General features: G+C 46.8%; 1 protein-coding gene and 1 long non-coding RNA gene across 9 annotated transcripts in view; one reads left to right on the forward strand and one right to left on the reverse strand.

The window, feature by feature from the left end:
• The window catches only part of Pxn (paxillin), a 64503-nt gene that overhangs the window by 22225 nt on the left and 19788 nt on the right, over positions 1-22490 (forward strand). For 3 of the 8 annotated variants that reach the window (XM_021257355.2, XM_087198427.1, XM_087198428.1), the window contains exon 2: positions 20904-20973. The exons of the other annotated variants lie outside the window; for them this stretch is intronic. The gene's annotated coding sequence lies outside the window, so the exon portion shown is untranslated. The remainder of the gene's footprint in view (positions 1-20903; positions 20974-22490) is intronic. 8 annotated transcript variants of the gene reach the window in all.
• LOC147821997 (uncharacterized) overlaps positions 1-22490 on the reverse strand; it is a 48215-nt gene that overhangs the window by 18932 nt on the left and 6793 nt on the right. The window contains exon 2 of the long non-coding RNA XR_015446289.1: positions 11762-11912. This is a non-coding gene — a long non-coding RNA (uncharacterized LOC147821997). The remainder of the gene's footprint in view (positions 1-11761; positions 11913-22490) is intronic.

Below are 22490 nucleotides of genomic sequence, written 5' to 3' on the forward strand. Positions count from 1 at the left end.
AAGTGACCTTTTTATCATTATGGAGTGTATCTTTGGTAATGTTCCTATCTGGAAGTCTACCCAGACTGCTACTAGAAGAAGCACTTCAACTTGCCTTTTCTTTCCCCCTTCCTTCTTTCCCTCTTGGCCTCTTGCTCTCCTTTCTTCCTTCTTTGATATTCAGTGTAATAAAGTAGTTGATGGAGCATCTGCAGTGGTTACTTCAGCCTCAACTCCTGGCTCAATCCAGAGGGGCGTAATCTGTTTAACAATCTTGGGGGCATGGTGCAGGTCAGTGAGTTGCTTGTGGAGTCTCATCTGGAAATCATCCCATGTTTTAGAACCTTCACTGCAAGGAGTTTTTCTTGTAGTGATTCTCAGGGACTTGGTAGGGATCTGGACTGATTCTTCACTTGAAGGTCCTTTTCCTTTGTGCCCCTGATCAAGTCAGCATGCACCTTCTCCAGGGAATTTTTGTGGTGGCTGGTAGAGTAATCCAGTTTGCTGCATTGCCACCTCTGGTACCATGGTATCTTTCAAAGCCTTGGTGTAACTCCCTGACAGATTTGTACCTGAGAACAAACAGCTACAAATCAGGAGCAGGCCGGGGCGGCTGGAGCTCTGTAGCAGCTGCCATTATGTCTTCCTCAAAGAGCCACTTCTGCTCCCTCAGCCTCCCCCACTCCCCTTCTCTCCTGTCTCTCTCCACCTCAGGTCATTGTGTTGCTCATCCCTTAGTTCCAGGGCTCAAGTGGTCCTCTTGTTTCAAGTCCCAAGTAACTGGGGACTATAGGGATGCACTGTAACATCCTGCTATATACATTTACATATTGACTTTCTTTTTCTTTTTCTTTTCTTTTTTCAGTACCAGGAATTCAGGGCCTTGCACTTTCCAGGCAAGCACAGCGCCACTGAGCTACACCCCCAGCTCCAAATTGACTTTTTTGTTTGTTTCTGGGAATCGAACTGAGGACCTTGTGCTTGTCAGGCAGGTGTGGTGCCACAGAGCTACATCCCTGGGCCTAAATCAACATTCTTAATATTAGTTTCTTCATGGAGTATCTTTCTCCATTACTTTACCTTTACTTTGAATCTGTTGTCTTGTTTTTTTTTTTTTTTGGTACTGGGGATCAAACTCAGGACCTTGCACTTGCAAGGCAGGCAACAGAACCCCTAAGCTAAATCCCTGGCCCTGAATCTGTTGTCTTTATATTTGTATGTCACTATGTGAGACATGAAGAAATCTGTTGAACAGCAGTAAGTGGTTTACTGTGTGCAAAGGGTTATATATACAGTCTCATCCGTGTACTTACTGCATAGTTCATAGTAAAGTTCTGTTGCCTCTTATTTTCTATTTGCTGGTGCTGGGGATTATTAAATGCAGGGGTTTGTGCATGCTAGGCAAGTGCTCTACTACTGAGCTACATCCTCAAGCCTCGTGTCTTTATATTTAAAATATGTTTCTTACAGCCAGCATATGTTAAATCTTTCATTTTTATTATTTTTTATTTTATTTTATATTTTTTCTTGATACCAGGGATTTAACTCAGGACCTTGCACTTTTGAGGCAGGCTCTGGGACCACTGACCTAAATCTCCGGCCCAAATCTTGCATTTTTATACAGACGATCTCCACCTTTTAATTGGAGTATGTAGACCTTTTAACATCTAAAGTAATTATCAATATGGTTGGGTTTAAGTCTGCAGTCTTGTCATTTGTTTTCTATTTGGGCCATCTGTTCTTTATTCTTTTCCTGCCTTTTGGATTCATTGAGTATTTTTTAGGATTCCTCTTTATCTCCTCTCTTGGTTTATTTAGCTATACTTCATTGACTTAATTATTTTAGTGGTTACTTTATGGTTTGGAGGTTTAACTTATCACAGTCTGCCTTCAAATCATGTATTATTTCACATATAATATGAGAACCATGTAATAATGAATTTATATTTTTTCCTTCCATTCTTGGTGTTATTGGTCTTTTTTTTTTTTGTTTTTGAGACAGAGTCTCACCATGTAGGCTGGGCAGGGCTCAAGCTTGCTATTTAAAGGGTCCATGATCCTCCTGAGCCTCTTGAATGGTGGGATTACAGGCACGCACCATTACACCAGGGTTTGAAAAGGGCCCTTTGAAGCTGAAAGAAATGAAGGTATCCTGGGCACAGTCACACATACCTGTAGTCCGAGCTACTCAGGATGTTGAAACAGGAGGATAGCTTGAGCCCCAGAGTGTGGAACCAGCCTAAGCAGTTTAGTGACACTCTGTGTCAAAAAAGTAAAGAAAGAAAAAGATAAAAGAAGAATGGCTGGAGGTATAGTTTATAGTTCAGTGGTAGCTCATGTGCATAGATAGCATTTGCAAGGCCCTTAGTTCAGTCCCTAGCACCAGAAACAAACAATCAAACAGGAAGAAAGAGTCTAAAGAAATTAACAGAAATGTTGGGAGAGCATTATTAATATATTTTTCTCCCTCTCCCTTCCAATTTCTCTTCTTTCTTCCCTGGCCCTGAGCTCCCCTGCGCCTCTGGGCTGCACATGGCTTGAGGTTCCTTGCATCTGTGATGCTGTCCTGATAATCAGAGGTGCTATCAGGGTCTCTAGGGTGCAGAGCCCGTGTGGGTGTGGCTGACACATTCTAGCAGTGCAGGTTCACCACATCTGCACATTCCAGCTCCTGCCTCCTGCCTCCTCAGCTCCATGGGAAGAGGTGTGTGGCCAGATTCTCAGGACCCCGGGACTGTCAGTCACTCTCCTTTATTCCTTCTCCTCCTGTCACTCAGTAATGCCTGACCTCCTCCCCCAGCACCAAGCCAAGGTGCTACCCAGTTCCAGCCCTGTCCATTGTATCCCACTGCCTCCCCCCTGTGCATTGAGGCAACCTCACTGAGTTCCCCTCCCCCCACCACAAAGGCAGCCAGGCAGGCCACACAGTGAGCTTAAAACTTAAGTGCCCACAAGGGGCTGTGCTGTGGCCACAAAGTCTTGTAGAGTATTCCTTTGATTTTTTTTTTGTTTTTTAAACAGTAGGAGTAATGCCAGTTGGAGGGGGGAGGTGGTAATGAGATCATAGCAAGTGGGCGATTCCCTGGGATAGAAGACCAGGGAGGCCTCAGGCCATGTGTCTTGTGCTCTTCCCCTCTGTGCTTTACATATACTGAGTGCTCCTGGAGGATCAGGAAGTGACCTGAACTGAAGTAGGGAGGCAGATCTCTGCAGCAGGCTTGGTAGGGGTCATGAGTTCATTTGTTTAGTTTCATTCTCAGAGCACCTGTTAAGTGCTAGGGTCTGCTCCACGCTCAGAAGAGGAATATGGATGTAAGTGTGCTTCTTGCCCTCACCAGGCTGTTGGGGGAAAGGTTGGCACTTAGCCAGACAGTTCCTGATAGTTTGACACGGGCCCTCATCAGGGACTGCGCGGGGCTTTGGGACCGCAAAAGAGAAGGATGTTAAATCCTGCAGAATGAGGACAGGGATAAGGCTTCCTGGAGGAAATAGTAGTCTAAGCTGACTCTTTGTTGTGTTTATTTGAATTAGAACATTATAATTAGGACCTTGAGGAAAGCCTAAAATCTTCATCCTGTAGGTTGATGGCCATTCTGTAATAAGACTTGGAAGTCTTTCTCAGAAGAAGTCCCCCAACAAAAAACCAATACATTCTTTTATTTTTAAATTATTTATTTATTTATTTTTGGTACCGGGGATTGAACTCCAGACCTTGCGCTTGTGAGGCAGGTAGCGGAACCACTGAGCTACATCCCCAGCCCAAGGTGGGCCATTTTTATCCTCATTTTGCAGAAGAAGAAAGAGCTATATGAGTCACAAGTGATAAGAAAGGATCTAGCCCAGTAAAGAAGAAAGGAGGGTGGTCTAGGGAGAGAGAACAGCATGTGTGAAGGCTTGGAAGGCGACTGAGCTGGATTCATTGGCTGTGATTTAATACCCCATGTCCTCCTGATGGGATCTTTCAGGTGAATCAAAAGTTTGAGCCACAAGGCCAAGATACTCATTGGTCTTTACTTCCTCTATAAAATGACCTTTTTGGATTTGCCGCTGAGATAGGGCTGTGGCTTTGGCGTGTCTGTTATCCTCTAGTGAGGGGTTGAGCTCTGTGTGTGCAAAGTTGCTCTAGGCTCAGCTGGACCCCGGCCCTGGGAGTTCTGAAGGGCATTGCCAGGCAAGCCTGGGGCCTGAGATTGTGCTGTGGGCCTGCTGGCCACAGTGGTGAGCCATAAGCTCATGTGGCAGGAAGGACTGGCTCCTCTCTTCCTGAAGGAGAGCTGTCAGAGACAAGAGCGAGTTTTGCATGTGGATTGCAGGGTCCAACTTTAGTGCAGCTTGGAGCAGGCAGAGGGAGGGAACACCTAGTATTCTTGACATTTCCTGGAGGAGCCTGCTTGCAGCCTATAGATCTCGTCCAAGGCCTGGGAGAAGAGTGACTTGTTTCAGTGGAAGGGCAAACTGGAGTGGAAACTAGTTTTCCAAACTCCTGCTTTCCAGGCTCCTGAGGGATTTGTGGGAGACTTGGCCAGGGAAATAAAAGCCCTTGGACCCCCCCCACAGGCTGCCCTGTGGCTCTTCTTGTCCTTGACCTGACTCTGGACCTCGATGCACTCCTCACCCTGATACCTCCCCTGTACCTTCTTCCTCTCAATCCCTGCTACTCTCCTGTCTCCCTGGCTCATCTGGTGGCTGTCCCATCCTCCCTCTAGAATCAAGTGTGGGAGGCATCCCATACTCCTCCCCTTTCTGCATATCCACTCAATTACCAGGTCTTGTTGCTTTTACCTTCTTTTATTGCAGCTGTTGGTCTTCCTTCAGTTGAGCCCTGCTTCCCTCCCTCCTCTCCTGCGTACTGGCTGAGCAATCTGAAAGGCAGGCCTGGTCCTGTGTTTCCCCCACTGACAGCCTTCTTCGACTGCCCATGTAAGTCCAGACTCCTCAGCGGGTCCTGGGCCGACTGCTTCGCCAAGCTGGGACTTGCACTCTGAGCTCTAGTCACCTTTATCCAGGCACTTTCCCAGCTGTTTCTCTCCTCTGTCTGGAAAGCCCCTTCTCTCTCCCCCCATCCCTTGCTGACTCCTTTGTGTTCGCTTCCATAGGACAGTCTTCCACTAGTTAGTGCTCCCTGGGGACAGACACTGTATCTTCATCCCTCCTGTGTTCAGCACATGTTCATGGATGGTATTGGGACCACCACTGGTGAGGGTGAGGCTGCTCCCAGTGAGAGGGATAGAGGGGCTTGGAGGATTCAGGTGAGACAGGTACAAGTAATTCTGCCCTTTTTCAGAGATTCCTAGGATATATCCATTTTGTACCTCCTGAACTGTGGTGGTTTTGCTGGAGAGAAATTCTAGTTACAGTACTTGGAATTGGAGTAAAGATGAAATAGCTTTAGCTTCAAGTGATCAGACTTGTGTTCAAAGGACCAGGCAATGGACCCGAGGGGCAGGACCACACTGTCAGCCCTGGCCTGGGGCAGAGGTATCCCCTTTGTGAATTCCTGTCACCTTTGGACTCTCCCCAGAGTAATACAGCAGGGACGTGTACACAGTGTTTTGTGTGTAATTTCAGGTGGCTCACAGATAGAGTCTGTGGTTACCAAGTTTAGACCTCTTGTGTAAGGGTGAGCTTCATTCCTGGGGCTGTTCTCCTCCCTTGCTTTGGAAAGGCAAGAAAGAGGAATGGGAAATCCTGTTGCCCTGGGAAGGGCAGTTGAACTGAGTGGGTGGACCTTTATCATGCTTGACACACAGGGCGTGAGTGAGTCCTGAGTGGGTTGTTGTGTCAACGCTTTCAAAAGTCTGTACTTCTTCCTTGGTGCTTGCATTGTTGGCAGCGGTGTGGACCTGGAAAGTTGGCCCATAGATCAGACTCCCAGGAAGACCAGCAGTGCCCTTCTTCCTTTTGGCTTTGCGCACTGAGCTGTCCATACGCCAAGTCTTGGTGCCTCTTGATGCTTCCCCTTGATAATCTTTTGAACTTGGTGATGGCTTTGAAGCCAGGGAGAGAGATCAGAGTTTTGGGTGGGCCCTACAAAGCATCTGTTTTTGAGCCAAGATCTCTTTGTTGACAGAGACCAGTGGTCTAGTCGTGATGCCTTAACAAATGGAGCTGGGGCAGCGTGGGATAACTGGGTTGCCCAGTTGAACCTTTTGGAGCATCTTCTCTGGAGTTGCTCATGGCTTGTAACGCTAAGCACTCTCTTATACCTGCTCAAGTGGGGCACTCAAGGATATCAACTTTGTGGGTGGGACAGCTACACAGCCTCCATCTGTCACCTGGCATCACCTGGTGAGGTAAGCACTAATGCTATATGAACTGTGTGGTTTTGATATGCCAGGCCTGCTTTATGTTTATTTATTCCTCCGATGGCTTGAATGAAGCTTGGGAATCCCACAGTCCCCACTGCAAAAGGGGCTATTAGTACACCCATTCTACAGATGGAGAAACTGAGCTCAAAGAGGTACCATGTTAGCAACTGGCAGAGCTGGGACTTGAACCCAAGTTGTACAAAACCCATGCCTCATTTTGTTGAAAACTCGTGTACTTGGTGAGGCCAGGCAAATGAAGTGGGTATTTCATGCTATATCCAAAGAAGGCAGCCATTATTAATTATTTCCTGTAGGAAAGTACACTCATACAGATGTTCCTCAATTTAATGATGGGGTTACATCCCAATAAACTATTATAAGTTGATAATATCTTAAGTTGAAAATGTCTTTCACGTGCTTAGCTATGACCATCATAGCTTAGCAACTCAGTGCAAATAGGGTGTTGCTTGTTTACCCTCATGATTTTGTGGCTCACTGCCACTGCCCAGCCATCTCAAGAGTGTGTTGTACTGCATAGCACTAGCCTGGAAAAAGATCAAAATTCAAAATTTGAAGTATGTTTCTGCAGAATACACCCAGAGTAAAGTTGAGAATTGTAAGTGAAACCACCGTATATTAGAGGTTGTATTGTTAGCTCTTTTGACTGCTCCTAGAAAACTAGAAATCCTGGTTTTCATGTGAAACCTGTTGCTTCAGATTAATTTAGGTTTCTTAAAAAGCACAAACATGCCCATGAGTAGATTCAACTGTGGGCTTGAGAATGGGATTCTGCCTCTGCTTTCTCCCTTTGCCTGGCTCTGCTGCCTCTAGAATCCCCTCCAGAAGAAGAATCAGAGTTTATTGTTGAAAAAGGTCTCAGAAGACTATCTGTCCTGACCCTTAGCCATTTATGCTTCCTATTTCACCAAAAAGATAGGCAGGCCCAGACAGGTGAGGAACTGTAGTGTTGGGCTGGCAGTGGGGAGAGCGGATCTAAACTCTAGAGTCTGTGACTGTGAGAGCAGTCTGGGCCCAGGCCCTGGTTCTGCCCAGCCTACCCCGGGCTCCTGTTTCCCTTGCTCCAAAGGTCATGGGGGACCTCTTGCTGTCTGTCACCACACATTGAGCTGACTTTGGCTGTTAGAGCAGCTTTTGGATCTTTCTTTAGGTGACCTGGACACTAGGAGTGTTGGGGGTGCTCTTTGTGTCTGGGTTGAAATCAGTTGCTCTCATGTGGAAACAAGAGTCCATGTTCATGATCAGGAAGATTTGACTGCACTCATCTGGGTATGGTGTAAGAAATGGAGCAGGGGACAGGCACCCTCTACCAAATGATGACGTCCATGGAGGTAGACATCACAATTTGGGGTACGAGGAGGGCTGGTAGAGGACAGAAACTTCCACTTCTGCTCTTTGCAAAGAAGAAACAAGTTGCATCCGAGAGGGCAGTAGTGAGAGGCACTTATTCAGCTCGCTGACTTCTATGGTGACTGTTTCCTGTCTGGACATGAAGATGGGCAGGAGAAGCAGCTGCCCCATCTGACAGTTTTGTTCTGTTTTGTCTAGTTAACCACGAGGCTCCCTGCTCTGCACACAGTTGTGTGGGGGCAAAAGGTCAGAATTTCTCGTCCCATTGGTCCTTGAAAATCTTAGCTCAGGAGTGTCAAAGACAGCTGTGCACCTCACACAGGCCTGGTGAGTTCAAGTGCTCTGGACTTATGCTGGCCTGGCCCCAACCCAGGGTGGCCCTTCTCAGCACCTCAGTGTGAGAGAGCAGTCCCTCCAGACACTGCAGAGGCTGGTACCTGGGGGACTAGCTATGTGAATGGCCTACCCGAATAGTTGGCCAGATCTCCCCTCACACTGTCATTTCTGTTAGAAGATATTTTCCACAGTTTGAGATCCAGCTTCCAAACAAGCTTTTGGAATGCTCCATGTGTGTACATTGGGGACTTCCTGTGTGATATTTCTGGGCATTACAGCCAGGAGCTGTTGTTGCCATCTGTCCTGGTTTTCCTGGGTTGGATTACCAGAGCCCCAGACTGTCTCCTGCAGTAAAATCCAAATCAAGGATGAGGTGGATCCCACCCGCATCCCCTATCTATCTCCTGGTAGGAGGCCAGCCCAGCCAAACCAGGCCAGGAGGGAGCCCCAGAACCTTCTCTGTCATGTGAGCCTTAGGGCAAAGAGTCCTTAGCTTGGTTTATGCATGAAGCCTGGCTCTGCTTGGCATAAGATTTCAGCTCTGGGGTTGGTGGGCTTCTTTCAGGCTGACTATAGGGTGTTATTATGGTTCTAGCGTCACTCTATCCTCTCCTGTACCTTAATGTCCTTCTGTGTGAGGCCTGCTAGGCAGATTGAGCCCAGAGGTCCCAGGATGCACTTTGTTTCAGGAAAGTCTGTTTTCCTTCTTCTATTGTGGTTTCTCAGCATGATTCTTCAGCTTCCATCTGCTTCCTCCCTGTCCAGGAAGAGGCAGATTTCCCAATGAGAAAAGTGGGCAAGGATCTGGGTTTCCTGTGAAATGGATCTAGATCTTCAGGACAGTGGCTGGAGGCATCCCACCTTTATAGATGAGCAACACCATCACCAGGATGCTGGGCCAGGCCCACCACCTATGAGCAACTGTGGGGAGCTTGGGGAGGGGGGACTGAGGCCAGACTTGGAGCCTCTTTGTGTGGGATGGGGCCTTATTTAGGAGGTGCCAACTGTCTGTGGTGACACCAGCTGTCAAGGGCCGCCAGCATTTCCTGGAGCCTTGAACTCAGCAGATGGGTTCCAAATCTTGTGAGACTGAGAAACCCAGGGCTGGATGGTGGAGATGCTTCTAGGGAAGTGAAAATATCATTGAGGGTCAACTGCAGAGGAACACTAGGGGCAGCTGGCTGTGCTCCTTCTCTCCTTATTTGCTTCCCAGCCTTCTCTTAGGAAAGTTCACTGGGACACAGATAGGTAGGGCTGATGGTGATAGAGTAATTTGAACTCACCACCACAGCTGATTTTCTCAGAGTAAAAGCAAATCAGCTGCACAAGTCACTACTTGATGATTGTTAGCTAAAGACAGTTGGTGGTACACCTCACGGCTGATTGGGTATCAGGCTCGAGAACCAGGGGCTGAGGACAGCTCGTGGCTCAGGCCTATGTTTCTCCAGTGTACTTGTGTTCTCTGCCAGCTTCTCATCCCCAAATGTGGGACAGTGTTTACAAGGGAAGAAACCCAAAAGTCCCTGCTCTTTTGCTCAGTAGAGCAAGTGAGGCACATGGCTGCCCATTGGAGGAATGTCTAGGTTGACTCTAGGTTGGGGAGTGCTGCAGGCTGGCTGTCTCTCTCTCTCTCCCTCAGTTGGCTGCTTTGGTGTGTACATTGGAGTTTCGCCTGCCTGGAGTCTCCTGATGATTCTCATGCCACCTCTTCGAGGTCACAGATTGGTACCTGGGGAAGGCCCCTTATGCATCACTGTGCTCAGATGAGACACCAAAATTAGTAGAACACAGGAGGAAAACACTCCTGCCACCCTACTTGGTACAACAGCAATAAGTTAGGTAGAACATGAAGCCTCCTGGCCTTCTCTGAATTCTTTAGCTCCCCCTGCTCCCCCTAGAGGTGCATCTGTGGCCCAGGACCCCACCTGAGGCAGAGGGTGAGGAAGAGGAGGAATGAAGGTGTGCCAGAGTTGGCAGTGGTGCAGTCACATCCTGGTGGACTGCCTTCTTGGATTTCTCCACTGACTCAGGTCAATGTGTGGAAGTGGAGAGTGATAGTGAGAATGAGGGATGGCTGCTGCACGGTCCCCCCTCTCCCCCTGGGTGTCCTGGGATGAGCTTTGCAAGCAAGCAGAGCTGTCCTCTTGGGGAGCTCCTCCCGCCTGCAGAGTGCTCTCATTGGGCCTCTGTGTCCTGGTCTGTGAAATGAGGTCATGAGGCCAGCCTCCTAATAGATGCTTGGGAAGAGTCATTTTGCTCCTCTTCTGCACCATTTCCTGAGCTTCTTTCTGCCTGTGGCCCCTCTGAGAGGCTGCTCACTCTTAAGACTCAGCCCCCTCTGGGGGTGTCCATGGATCTTGGGCAGCTCCTTCTGTTGTCACAGTTCTGGGTTCACATTTGAGGCTGAAGGGCTCTCAGGCAACTGTGACTTCCCAGCAGGTGGTAGAGATGGGGGAGAGCGCTGAGGCCCTGCAGCTTCTCTGTCTTGCCTCTGCTCTTGTGAGGCAGGGAGTCAGAGGCTTCTGGACTCAGCTGATGTTCTCTAAGGAGGACTTGGAATGAAACCCAGGCATAGAGGGGTGAGGTCAGTGGTTTGCTCAGCAAGAAGGAGCCAGTTAGTGATGACCTGTCACAGCTCCAAGGATCCCTGGCCTCAGTCCCTGGCTCCAGCTCCTCCCCTTCTCCTCTTCAGGGAGATGAAAATCAGTGATGTGGATTTATTTACTGAGTGTCTCCTCTGTGTCAGCATAGGAGGCACACATTTATTTTATCATACATTTTCACCGTTACTTACCGTGTACTCTATGAGGTATCTGAATAAACTAAAGCCCAGGGTGGTGTAGTAAATTCTCGCTGGGCTAGTGAGTGATTTGAAGCCATGCTGTCTTAATTGGGAAGCCTGTTCGTTCCACTGTACCACACTGCCAGGCTGGTAGGATACCAGAAGGGTGTACAAAAAGAGCTATGTGACTCTCCTAGTCCCTAGTGATACCACAGCAGCCAAATCTGTGGTCTGGACAGGGGTGGCTTTGTGGTACTGTGTAAAGCCATCACCAAAGTCCCTAAGTACAAGTGCAAGTCTTTTTGAAGCTTCTCTCTTACAGCCTTACTTGCATTTTGTATTTGGCTCTAGAATTTAGCCTTGCTTTGTAAGACCTGAGTGACTCCATTTTAAAATTTGGCCCCATCTTAGAATAAGGTGGCCTAGACATAAATTCTAGTTCCAAAAAACCCCACAAGATACACTTTGGCCACCTGCCTGTGATAATGTTCAACAGTCCCCTAACAACTAGCCTAACAACAGCTAATCAGTAGCTGCCTCAATGTCCCAGATGCTCTTCTCAGTGGCCTACAACAGCTAATCAGTAGTTACCCCAATACCTCAGTATCCCAGATGTTCTTTTCAATGACTTGAACAGCCGTTTACAGTTCAGCACACAAGGCCCAACCAATTAGGTTTAAACTTTCAAAACTTGCTAAATGCTAGCCAATCGTGTGATTTGCGTGTGATTTGAAACCCCGCGCCTTTTTAAAACCCCGTGCCTTACTGTAACCTCTATAAAAACCCCTGGTGTTTTAGAGTCGGGGCTCTCAACCCTGACCCGCTATGTCGGTGTCAGATGAGAGTCCCTGCTCGAGCTTAAATAAACGACCCGACCCTCGTGTGTTTACATCAAAATCGGCTCCTTGGTGGTCTTTGGGGACCTCGCAATCTGGACACAACATTTGGGGGCTCGTCCGGGATCCCCAAGACCCCAGGATCTCCGTACCAGAGGGTCGACGCTGACCGGAGAGTGTCTGGTGTCTCCTTGTTTGTCTGCAATCCGGGGGGCCCAATTCTGAATAGGTCGGCAGACGGTCTAGGCGGAAGCGCTGCGAGGGCCGCCGACCCGAGATTCCTGGAAGACGTTCCAGATCCATCTGGAGGGGACAGGAGTTCCCCATGAGTACATGTCTGTGAGACTCCTAGGGGGACGGTGCGGGTCGCTCCCGCAGTACGGCGTGAGGCCGTCGTCCCATTTTTGGTGTTGCCTCCAATCGGGCGGAGGACGGTTTTGTCTTGCTTTTTGTTCTGCTGTCGTGTTTGTTTGTCTGTTTATTGTGGTGACTTGGACTGAGACGATGGGACAGACTACTACCACCCCCCTGTCCCTCATGACGGACCACTTTAGAGAGGTTAGAGAGCGTGCTCATAGTCTAAATTTAGAAATAAAAAAGTCTAGACTTGTCACTCTGTGTAACTTGGAGTGGCCTTCCTTTGAAAAGGGATGGCCCCCCGAGGAAACTTTTGATTTACAGATCACACGGGGGGGGTCCATGGAGCTGTTTTCCGTCCCTACACTGGACATCCTGATCAGGTCCCCTACATTGTCACTTGAGAGAGTCTAATCTGTAACCCACCCCCATGAGTCAAGCCCTTTCTGCCTCCACAGAAACAACAGCCAGAGGTAATCCTGACAGCCTGTGAGAAGACTCCCAGAGAGCGCGACGGAAAAAGGCGGACCAAAACCACGCCGCTTTACCCGGTCCTCCAAGGAAGAACCGAAAAAGATCTCCTTTCCCCCCTCCCCCTTACAACTCTCTCTCTACTCCCCCACAACAACAGACGGAGAGAGAGGTCCCGGCCCCAGCCAGAGCTGGGGAGGAAGGGCCGGCACCGGGTGCCAGCAGTGGGGATGGCCCCGCCCAGAACACTCGCCACCAGCGAGCCGTCTCACCAGCAGGGCCGGCGGACTCTACCATTTTCCCGCTGAGAGAGATAGGGCCCCCTGATGAACATGGTAACCAGCCTCATCATTACTGGCCCTTCACCACCAGTGACCTTTATAACTGATGTACTCAACATGCCAAATTCTCTGATAACCCTAAAGATTTGATTAACCTATTAAAAACTGTTTTGTTTACCCATCAGTCCACTTAAGATGATTGTCACCAACTCCTCCAGATCCTGTTTACCACAAAAGAACAAAAAGAAAATCCAAAATAAAGCCAAAAAATTGGTTCCTGGTGACAGTGGTCAACCCACCACTAATGTTGACACTGTCAACGCTTCTTTTCCTTTGTCCTGGCCCAATTGAGACTTCAACACAACAAAAGATAAAAAGAGGCTCAAAGTCTATTGCCAGGCTCTATTGAGAGGTCTCAAAACAGCGGCTCAAAAGCCCACCAATTTGGCTAAGAGATGTACAACAGGGGCCAAACAAAAGCCCCACTGCCTTCCTAAAACAAATTCAAAAAACATTCCATAAGTATACTCTTATAGACCCAAAAACAAATGAGACAAAGACAGCTATAATAATACATTTTGTCAACCAGGCGACACTAGATATTAAAAAAAATATTCAAGACTTAGTGACAGTGACAGAGAGAGAATATAACAACCAATAAAACCACAAAAAAAGGACAGATAAAAACTGACAACCGCCAGACCCAAAACCTGGCTCAGATTCTTCTGGCCGCCACAACGAGAGACAAAAAAACATAAACGTCACCTAAAAAAATTTACAACAAAAAAAAAAAAGATAAGAAAAAACACAAAAAACGCTCCCAGTTAAAAAAAAAAATCAGTGTGCTTACTACAAAAAAAAAAGGCCACTGGGCTAAAGAGTGCCCCAAAAGACAACAGAGTGGCCACTCAAAGGCCCCCGTCCTGGCCATAGACAAACTAAGTGATTAGGGGGGACGGGGCTCGGTGCCCCTCCCCAAGCCCAGGGTAACCTTTAAAGTAGAGGGAGAGCCCATTGAGTTCCTGGTAAATACCGACGTTCAACATTCAGTCCTGCTTAAACCACATGGCCACATATCTGATAAAACTTCCTGGGTCCAAAGAGCCACAGACATAAAAAAATATTCATAGACTACCCAAAAAGCAGTAGACTTAAGAGTGGGCCAAATAACCCACTCATTTATGATTATACCAGACTGCCCCTATCCTTTACTTAAAAAAGACTTACTCACTAAATTAAGAGCCCAAATCCATTTTCAGCCCGGGGACACAAAGGTCCTTAATCAAAAAAAAAAGCCCATCCAAATGTTAACTATGAGCCTTAAAGACAAATTCTGTTACATCAGAGACAGCCCCCTCCTGATCCTGATATAAAACAATGACTTGCCATGTTCCCACGAACATGGGCTGAGACTGGGGGCATGGGGCTGGCCACACACAGGACACCTGTGTTCGTAAAAATAAAGTCAAGAGCAGATCCTACACAAGTTCGCCGATATCCCATGACCCTAGAGGCCCACACAAAAATAACTCCACACATCAAAAGGTTGCTTGCTCAGGGTATTCTAAGGCCCTGTTAATTGGCCTAGAACACCCCCTTGTTGCCGGTACAAAAACCCCACTCAGGTGACTATCGACCAATACAAGACCTCCGTGAGGTAAACAAAAGGGTCACAGATATCCACCCTATGGTGCCTAATCCATACACCCTGGTGCCTAATCCATACACCCTTCTGAGCTCACTTCCCCCGAGCCATCAATGATACACGGTCTTAGATCTCAAAGATGCCTTCTTTAGCCTTCTGCTGACACCCAAAAGCCAACATATTTTTACATTTAAATAGAGTGACCCCAAACAGGGCCTCAATAGACAGTTGACCTAGACCTGATTACCTCAGAGGTTCAAAAATTCTCCCACCATCTTTGACAAGGCCCTACACAAAGACCTGGGTGAGTTCCGCCTCCAAAACCCCCAATTGACTCTCTTACAATATATAAATGACCTCCTTATAACAGCTAAAACACAAAAAGACTGCCTAGATAAAACCAAAAAACTCTTAACAGTCATAAAAAAACTAAAATACTGGGTGTCTGCCAAAAAGGCCCAAATCTACAAACCCAAGGTAAGCTACCTGAGATATATGCTTAAAAAGAGACAAAGATGGCTGTCAGACGCTAAAAAAGAGACAGTTCTTAAAATACCCATACCAGATTCCCTTCAAAAGGTTAAAAAGTTCCTAAGATCGGCTGGCTTCTGCCGCTTATAGATACCGAGGTTCGCAAAGCTTGCGAGGCCCCTTTATAAGACAACTAGAGACAATCAGGCCTTTCAATAGACAGATAAACTACAAAAATCCTTCAATCAAATTAAGACTACCTTGTTGTCAACACCACCCTTGGGCTTGCCCAATATTACTAAGCCCTTCCACCTTTACATTGGTGAAAACAAAAAAGTTGCCAAGGGTGTCCTAGTCCAATATCTGGGCCCATGACTCCGACCAATAACATATCTGTCCAAAAAACTTGATCCTGTTACGACTAGATGGCCCCCATGCCTAAAGATGATCGCTGCAGTGGCCCTGATAGTCAAAGATGCTGATAAGTTGACCTTAGACCAAAAGCTATATGTGACCACCCTCCACCCCATTAAAAGAGTTCTAAAATAACCTCCAGATAAATGGCTCAACAATGCCCGCCTCACCCACTATCAGGGCCTGCTCTTAAACCCGACCCAAGTTGTCTTCCAGACCCCGGCCGCTCTAAACCCGGCCACATTACTGCCTGACCCAGACCTAAAAGCCCCACTACATGACTGTGCTGACATCTTGACACAAGTACACGAGACTCAAAAAGACCTAAAAGACCAACCATGGCCAAATACTAAAGACACCTGATACACCGATAAGAACAGTTTTGTCCAAAATGGCCAAAGATATGCGAGGGCGGCTGTGGTCACTAAAACTGAGGTCGTTTGGGCTGAGCCCTTGCCCACTAAAACGTCAACACAACAAACAGAGCTCATAACGCTAACTAAGACACTGACTCTAAAAAAGGACCAAACACTAAATGTGTACACAGACAACAAATATGCTTTTGCCACTGCTCATATACATGAGGCCATATACAAAAAAAAACCTGTTAACGGCTAAAAAAAAGACTATTAAAAACAAAAAAAAATTTCTCACCTTACTGGTGGCTCTATGACTACCAAAAAAATTGGCTATTGTCCACTCTCCCAGACACCAAATAAATGATACTCCGATTGCCCCCAAAAATAATTTGGCTGACCAAACAGCTCAAAAAATAGCCCTAAAGGCTGATCTGATGCTGACCACTCAACTGCCTGATCCAAAAGACACTGCTCTGCCAAAAAAAACCCCAATACACTGAGACAGACTTAAATTACATAAAACAACTGCTCATGACCCAATGCCTCAAAAGATGATAAAAATCATCTGACTATAAAATCATTCTACCTGAGGCCTTAAAAAAACAGGTTCTTTCCAAAATACACGAATCCACCCACATGAGTGTCCACAAGATACAAGACCTCCTAAGACATACTAAAATCAAGATTCAAGTTGCCAACTCCAAAATTAAACATATTGTTGCTACTTACAAGGCCTACCACCTGACCAATGCTACTTCAAATAAGGCTAACCCTGATAACAAGTTAAAAAGAGACCGACCTGACACATACTAAAAATTAGACTTTACTAAGATAAGATCTAAAAAATATGGTTACAAATACCTACTAGTCTTTGTAGACACTTTTTCAAGATAGACAAAAGCTTTTCCTACCAAACATAAGACAACACAGATTGTGACAAAAAGCCTGCTAAAAGACATCTTGCCAAGATATGGTTTCCCAATAATGCTAGGGTCAGACAATAGACCTACTTTCATCTCCAAGGTGAGTCAGAGTTTAGCCCAAGTTCTAAAGACAAATTAAAAATTACATTACACATATAGGCCCCAAAGTTCAAAACAGATAAAAAAAATAAATAAGACTCTAAAAAAGACCTTAACTAAATTAGCCTTAAAAACTGACGGTGACTAAGTGGCTCTCCTCCCCTTTGCCCTCTATAGGGTACACAATTCACCCTGTAAGATGAGACTGACTCCCTTTGAGATTATGTTTAAAATAACCCCTCCCATTGTCCCCAACCTCCAATCAAATGTACTTGTTAAATTTGATGACCAAAAATTGTTATCCTCTTTAAAAAGCCTCCAACATGTTCATAAAAACGTCTGGCCTAAACTAAAAGCCCTATACAAGTCCGGGCCACCCCCCAAGTCCCATCACTACCGGCCAGAAGACTGGGTCTTCATCCTAAGATATCGACAAAAAACCCTCAAGCCTCCTTAAAAGAGACCCTATGTTACTGTTCTGACCATGCCCACCGCTCTCAAAGTTGACGAGATCGCCTCGTGGATACATTACACTCACGTCCACCCCACAGATCCACACTCCGTTTTAAAAGACTTCATCCCATCATGACAGATATCCAAAAACAACAACAACCCCCTCAAACTCAGATTCAAACGCTCCTGATTTGGGCGGTCGCCATAACCTGCTGCGCCCAAGTGACAGCTACAAATCCCCATGTCCCCTTCAATCAGACTTGAATAATTATCAATACTAAGACTGGGCTCCACTTGACTTTGGCCTCAACCGTGAGACCTAGAGTCCCCTGGTTCCCTGAGCACTTAACCTTTGATCTCTGCCAACTGGCCAAAGATTCTTAGACACATACCCAAAAGTTGACAGACGTATACCCAAGTTGCCCTTAAAAGATATTTTATGTGTGCCCAGGGGGTAAAAAAACCGCCACATATAGAGGTCCCAAGACTTACTTCTGCGCCAGTTGGGGCTGTGAGACCATGGTTATAAAAAATCCAGCTACACAGTAAAAAAAATTGTAAAAACCAAAAAAGAGACCAGACCTTATTTCCTTGGCTCAGATTCCCAAAACCTCCCAGATGTGGCTAAAATTCACTCCAACAGATAAACAGGCCTCTGGATAAAAAACAGACAAGACCTGGGGTCTCCGCCTTAAGACATCAAACAATGACCCCAGGCTCTTATTCCTAACAAAAAAGCCACTATGGTCTCGCCCTATTGGGCCCCTACCTATACCAATCTTCCCAACACTAAAGCCTCCTCCCACTGCCCTGCCTCCTCCCCCGACTACTACCACTACTACTACTACTCCTCTGCCTACTACCACTACTCTGCCCCTTCTGCCTACTGCCCAAAATAGACAAAACCAGGTCCAGGTCCCAAACGACCCTCTCTGAGAGCTTATGGTCCAGACTTTTAAAACCCTAAATGCCTCTTGACCTGATCTTACTCAATCTTGTTGGCTATGCTATGATATCAAGCCCCCCTACTATAAAAAAATAGCTTTCCCCCAAAACCTTACTAAATCAAAAAATGCTAGTCAATACAGGTGACAACAAAAAGAGACAGATAGACTGACTCTACAATCCATAGTTAAGAGCGACACATATTGATAATATCCCGACTACTCACCAACACCTTTATAGCCAGACTCTCCGGCCTAATTCTAAAAGATACCTTATACCCCCCCCCCACCCCCGTAGATGGTGGACCTGCTCCACGGGGCTCATCCCTTACACACATAAAACAGTGCTCAACCAGACTAGTGACTTTTATATATTAGTACAATTAGTTCCCAGGCTGATCTATCACCCTAAAAAAGATATTTATGCCCCATACTTAGATAAAGCCCCAACTAAGATTAAACAAGAGCCCATAACAGCCATCACTTTGACAGTGCTCTTAGGTCTAGGCCTAGCCAGAGCTGAGACGAGAGTCTCCTCCCTGATTTTACAAAACAAACATTATAATGATTTAAAAACAGCCATTGATTTAGACATTGAGAGACTCGAGAGTTTGATCTCTCACTTAACAAGAGTCACTGTCCTCCCTGACAAAAGTAGTGCTTCAGAGTAAAAGGGGCTTAGACTTGGTCTTCCTACAACAAAAAGGGCTCTATGCCGCCCTAAAAAAAAAAAATGTTGTTTCTATATAGATCATTCAAGTGCGGTCAAAAAGTCCATGACAAAAGTCAAAAAAGGCCTAACTAAACAAAGACACAAACACAAACTGGCCCAAAGATGGTTTGAGTCACTATTTAACTCCTCGCCATGACTGACCGCCCTGATTTCTACCCTGTTTGGTCCTCTGCTTATTTTGCTGCTTCTCTTGATATTTAGACCTTACTTACTTAACAAATTGACTTCATTCATTAAAAAAACGTGTCAATACAGTACAAATATTGGCTCTCAGGTCACAGTATCAACTTATATCAAAAAACCCAATAAAGTTAACCCTCCGAGACCCATGATCGGGCCTCGATAGTCTCATGAGAAGGGGGAAATGTAAGACCTGAGTGACTCCATTTTAAATTTTGGCCCCATCTTAGAATAAGGTGGCCTAGACATAAATTCTAGTTCCAAAAAACCCCACAAGATACACTTTGGCCACCTGCCTGTGATAATGTTCAACAGTCCCCTAACAACTAGCCTAACAACCGCTAATCAGTAGCTGCCTCAATGTCCTAGATGCTCTTCTCAATGGCCTACAACAGCTAATCAGTAGTTACCCCAATACCTCAGTATCCCAGATGTTCTTTTCGATGACTTGAACAGCTGTTTACAGTTCAACACACAAGGCCCAACCAATTAGGTTTAAACTTTCAAAACTTGCTAAATGCTAGCCAATTGTGTGATTTGCGTGTGATTTAAAACCCCATGCCTTTTTAAAACCCCATGCCTTACTGTAACCTCTATAAAAACCCCTGGTGTTTTAGAGTTGGGGCTCTCAACCCTGATCCGCTAGTCGGTATCAGATGAGAGTCCCTGCTCGAGCTTAAATAAACGACCCGACCCTCGTGTGTTTACATCAAAATCGGCTCCTTGGTGGTCTTTGGGGACCTCACAATCTGGACACAACAGTTTAAAACAATGATTTAAATTTCTTGTGCCTGTGTAAATTTGACCCTGAGAAGGTGTGGTGGTTAGGGTGGAGTGTCAGCTTTTGATGGGCTTTGGGATCCACCCCAGGGATTGGTGAACCACACTTTGGGTGTGTCTGGGTGGGTCGTGGAGTCCTTGTCTGGTCCCTGGGCCCTTTCCTCTCTGGTACTGTTCCCCTGCTTTGCTTCTTAGCCATTATGAACTAAAGAGCTTTGCTCTGCCATGGAGCCTACCCACCGAAACTGTGAGCCAGGTTAACCCTCTTGGTTGTTGCAAAGTGGCTTCCTGTACCCCTGGCCTCCTCTGTGCCCTGGAGGTACAGACAGCCCAGGTAAAAATGGTAGTGGCATCTTTTTTTTTTTTTGGTACTGGGGATCGAACTTGAATCCTTGCACTTGCGCAGCAGGCAGTGGAACCACTGAGCTAAATCTCCGGTCCTGGTGGTGGCATCTTGATGTTGAGGATGGAAGCACACATCTGGGAAAAGCCAGGGGATGCTAGAGAGGCAGGCTACAATTAGTGGCCTGAGCAGGGAGTAAAGGCCAGTTCGTGGCACTGTTATAGGAGGCTCAAGACCAGATTGTCAACCCCTAAGGGTTCTGCTCTTGTCCTGTAGCAGAGAGACCAACAGGTAAGAGAAAATGGCCCACTGTATCTTTGGATTTCACACCTGCAGATTGAAAATTATTAAAAAGTTGGGTGAGATAATCCCAGCACTCCAGAGGCTGAGGCAGGAGAATCGCCATGAGTTTGAGGCCAGTCTAGTAGGCTATGTAGTGAATTCAAGGCCATCCTGGAGTACATAGCAAGGCTCTATTAAAAAAATAAAGGAAGAGGAAGAAAATATTTTTAAAAACTATCTGTACTGAACATATACCTAAGTTTTTCTTATGATTTCCTAAATCATACAGTGTAATAACTATTCACATTGCATTTACATTGTACTAGGTATTATAAGCAATCTAAAAGGTAAGTATAGGTGAGCAGGGCCTGATGTCCCATCTACGTGGGAGGCTGAAGCAGTAGGATCTTGAGTTCAAGGCCAGCCTAGGCAACAAACAGATTTTTCTCAAGTAAATTTATTGGTTATTAAGTATATGTTATATGCAAATACTGTGCAATTTTGTATAAAATACTTGCACATCTGAAGACCATATTGTGACTCTTGTTTCCTTGTTTAGCTCACATCATGCAGGCCTGCTAGGAGGATCCAGGATGGAGAGGAAGTTCTTGCTCACAGAGAGCCTCCAGGCTAGTAGAGAAGTGAGAGTGAAGTGTGGGGCACACACAAAAATGTGGGGTTCCAAGAAGTTCAAACTGATAGTATCTATGGTAAGGGGTAGAGTTGAGGAAACCCAGAGTGGGTGCTGTGAGTGAGTTCGGGAAGGGACTGAGCATGGATTCAGGTGCCAGTCCATGCTGTTGGTGTAGGTCCTGAAAACAAAAAGAGGGAGGTGGGATGGGGAGCGGCTCTGCCCAAGAAGCATTGATGTGAGGACATGGGGACCAGTTATGTGGGAACTAGAAGAGGGCGGAGCAGTTAAAGGTACTTTAGGAAGGAGAACCCGAGAAGTTAGGCAAACAGAAGCTGATTAGGGAAATGACCAGCTTCCTGAGAAAAGGGGAAGCACTGGCCTGTTCTCTGGCCATCTTGGGCTGTGTTCATTAGTCAGACCTTGATTAGCAATGAGTGGGTTATTAGTGCCATGAAATCGCAAACATGGGCAGAAAAGATTACTTCTCATCCCAGGAACAGGCAAACTTTTGAACTCCTCTGTCTGGGTCTCTGTGGGGCAGGCACATGACTCACTGCTGAGCCCCTCCTAACCTCTGTTGGTGATTAGCAGAGGGGAGAGGCCAGGGAGTGGCCCTGCTCAGTAACAGATCCACTTGCCTGGAGGAGCCAATTTCAGGAAAGGACTAGAGGCGGTCTGGAACAGCTGAGGACATTTCCAGGACATGAGTCTCCTGGGCTGGGGCCCGTCTGTCTGTCTGTCCGTCCGTGTATCTGTGTTTTACCCATTGAAGGAACTGTGTGGGATGGGCCTGGAGTGGTACCTTCAACTTGACCTTAAAAGGCCCAGAGTCTCTGGGTGATCCAAAGAGGTGGATGAATTCTGATTAAGGAAATAAGTCCTCGATATTCTGGGACATCTCAGGAAAGGAGTGGCCTGCTGAACTTGGCCCAGAGTCTGAGTTCTTTATGGTAGGAGGCTGCTGCTCTCCAGCCCTGTACTGTGGGCTGGGCCTGTAGCTGGGCCTGGAGTGTGCCAGGCAAGTGAACCTGGGCCACCTCTACCTTTTCTTACCTGCTGCTGCACAATCTCCCAGAGACCAGTCAGGTGGGGAAGCCAGGGGCCTGCTCAGTGGGGCCAGTGTGGTGCTGGGTGCCTGCCGAAGAGGGGGCCTGGCACAGTTGGGCTTTCTCCCTGGAGATCAGGGTGACCTCTTGAGTTGCCTTTCAGCCTTTATTCTCTCTGATCTCTGGTTACCTGTGCCCTATGACCTTGGATACAAGCCAAGCACCCAATAATGAAAGTGAACCTGCCTGTGCACTCCTGTGCCAGGCTCTCAAGGCAGGGCTGGCAGCAGACAGGAAATGGGCCTCTAACACATAGGAAGCTGTGAAGGAACCGCCTTATTCAGAAGACCAGCCCTGTTCCACCAGTGGCAGATTGGAAAACTCTCTGCCTTCTTCCCTGATTTCCGGTGTGTCACCCCCAGGTCACGCTTCCTTCAGGCTGCCAGAGTAAAATGGCAGTTCCTGT

The sequence above is a fragment of the Heterocephalus glaber genome, unplaced genomic scaffold, assembly GCF_053883595.1.
Source record: "Heterocephalus glaber isolate CG9 unplaced genomic scaffold, H.glaber_assembly_v1.0 deba00001687, whole genome shotgun sequence".
Lineage (NCBI taxonomy): Eukaryota > Metazoa > Chordata > Mammalia > Rodentia > Bathyergidae > Heterocephalus > Heterocephalus glaber.